The sequence below is a fragment of the Pteropus vampyrus genome, unplaced genomic scaffold (assembly GCF_000151845.1).
Source record: "Pteropus vampyrus isolate Shadow unplaced genomic scaffold, Pvam_2.0 Scaffold96, whole genome shotgun sequence".
NCBI classification, from domain to species: Eukaryota; Metazoa; Chordata; class Mammalia; order Chiroptera; family Pteropodidae; genus Pteropus; species Pteropus vampyrus.
In genome coordinates this window covers 10,826-13,534 of record NW_011888877.1, presented here as the reverse complement: position 1 = coordinate 13,534, position 2,709 = coordinate 10,826, and positions in this window count along the sequence as shown.

Below are 2,709 nucleotides of genomic sequence, written 5' to 3'. Positions count from 1 at the left end.
TCGAGATGAGAAATCAGAGCACAAAACCTGACTATTCACTAGAAGAATCCAGTAGAGCAGCGGTCCTCAACCTTTTTGGCACCAGGGGCCAGTGCGAATCTAACACCTGATGATCTGAGGTGGAGCTGAGGCGGTGATGCTGGCGCTGGGGAGCGGCTGCAAATAAATACAGATGGAGCTTCCACTCGCTCACCCACCACCACTCACCTCCTGTTGTGCGGCTCGAATCCTGACAGGACACAGACCTGTAGTAGTACACAGCCCGGGGGTTGAGGGTCTCTGCAGTAGACGATCAAGGTGTATCTTTCTTGGAACAATGAGGGAGTATTATAGAACCTGATGACCATGGGTACTACAGTTGTCACTAGGATGACCTCTGGAGCCGCTGAAGATGATTGTGGGAGAGGGGGAGTAAAGGGAACTTTTGGAACTCTCAGTTTGTGCAAACACATAGTTGTAATTACAAGAATAAAATCTAACCCGGAATTGTTCTTTTTTGGGGGGCATGATCAAGATTTTATGGTAATATTTATAAACGACCCAAAGCTCTCCCACAAAGCTAAAAATCTAACCTAGAATAGTGACATTGACAATATTGCCTAGTTTTTTAGATTCTTAGTTTCAATAACTTTTGGTATTTAGTGAGGTATATGGGTATGCATTGTTATTATTCAATAGCCTGTTTATTAAAAATTCTTAATGTTTGAATTAAATAATCACCTAATTTACCAGATAAGTTAGCTACCTAATTTGCCAGATAAGTTAGAGGAAGTACTAGAAGTTAGCATTAAATTTCCCAACTTGGATTTGAATTCTTGTCCAACTCTGTGGCAGTAGACTAGTTCTGAATCAATATTTCTGCCTGGAAGTCATATAACCTCCATGAGAGATTAATGTGGTTTCTGTTGGACTCTGTGTTCTCCATCAGCTAAGTATGTGCACTTGTCATTCATATTTTGTTTTTAGCTTGTTACACTGACAGAAAAATCTCTGTGGAATAAAGAACCTGTTTTCTGAGTATATGAAGCTATGTCGTATTTGCATATTTTCAGGATTTAAAGGGAAAGATATTTTTCCTTGAAACATTACCTGTTTGTTTCTTTTGTTTGTGCGGTAGTGAAAAACATTATTGACAGCTACTAAAATGTCTGTCTCCTGTTTGTTTCTGCTGTTTGCTAATTTTGTTGATTGAATAGTACAGCAGATAAGGAATTTTTATTATTATATGACATATTTCTAAAAAGTTTTCTTAAAAACCCTGAGTAAAATTTCTGACTTTTGTTAAAGCCACTTTTCCCTCTGTATTACATGACGTGTGTATGGAAGTACCCTGTAAGCCGATTCTCTTAGATGGGTTAAGTTGCTCCAGTTTTACCTCTGTTGATTCAAATACATGATGGGGCATCTGCTGGTGGACACTTGGTTGATCAGGGATGCAGGATGGAAAAGGAATTCTGAAACTACCTAAAATCACATGTGTAAGTTCACTAATTTTGTAACAACCCCCAACAGCCACTGGCTAAAACCTTGAGTGGAATTCTTTGGCTGGTGTTTATTTTGTACATGAAGTAATAATCATATTAATGAATAATAAACAAGCAGTCAAAAACTTAACCTCATTTATAATACAAACAATTGGAAATAACAGTGCCCCACAATATATGATTGAGTAAATAATTATGCAACAATATGATCAAAAGTGATGCTGCCATTTAAAGTTGTGTTGTATAAGACTAATGATTTGAAGAAACATTTTTTTATAACTATAAATTCTAAAAGCAGACTGTATACCTATACCTATGTGCAAATTTGTATTAAAAAAAACTTTAAAGGACACACCTTAAATATTAATAGAAGCTTTCTCAAGTGGGGGAATTGGGCATAGCTTTTGCTCTTTTTTTATGCTTTTTATTACTTTTTAATTTTTCTCTAATCGCATGCAACTTAATTATCATTTTCACTAACAAGTAAATGTTCTAATAAAATTTCATAATTAAAAAATACTAAGGAAAAAAGGAACCTCATACTTTTATTTTTATTTACACAGTAGTATTCAAAATAATGTAGAATTCTTAATTACATATGCATTATGTATACATATATGCAAAATTATATGTAATATAACTAAATAACTATTGAACACGTAAGCCACGTACTCTGCTCAGCCTTTCATGTAAGCTTTTTTGTTGATTCCTCGGAATAATCTATGAGGTTGACAGAAAATATAGTCATCCCGACTTTATAGGTCAGCAAATTGAGGCTTCGACTAAGTTCGTTGCCCTCGGTAATGCAGCTCCTGAGGGACAGAGCTGGGATGTGAACCAGTCTGTTCGAGTCATGTCCATGCTTTTAATCTCCACTCTTTTCTTGTATGTTTTTGGTTGTTACTATATATTAGCCATGGTTTTGCTTTTATCATCCCATTTCTTGTCTTACATTTCTCATTGTGGAAAAAAGATACAAATTTTATTTGAGAGGAAATTTCAGGATTGTCACAATTGAATTGAAACAGGTTGTTCACACCTATATTATATCCTCAAATATCCATTGCCTAAGCATTAGATTGCATTTTGCACATTTTATTGACTACAAAATTCATTTTTTATTGAGGAAGGAAAAGGTGCACACAGGTTGCATCAGTGACTGTGATTATGAAATCCACACTAACTGATTGCCTTCATCTTGGTGGGTGGGGAGAGAGAGAGGGAA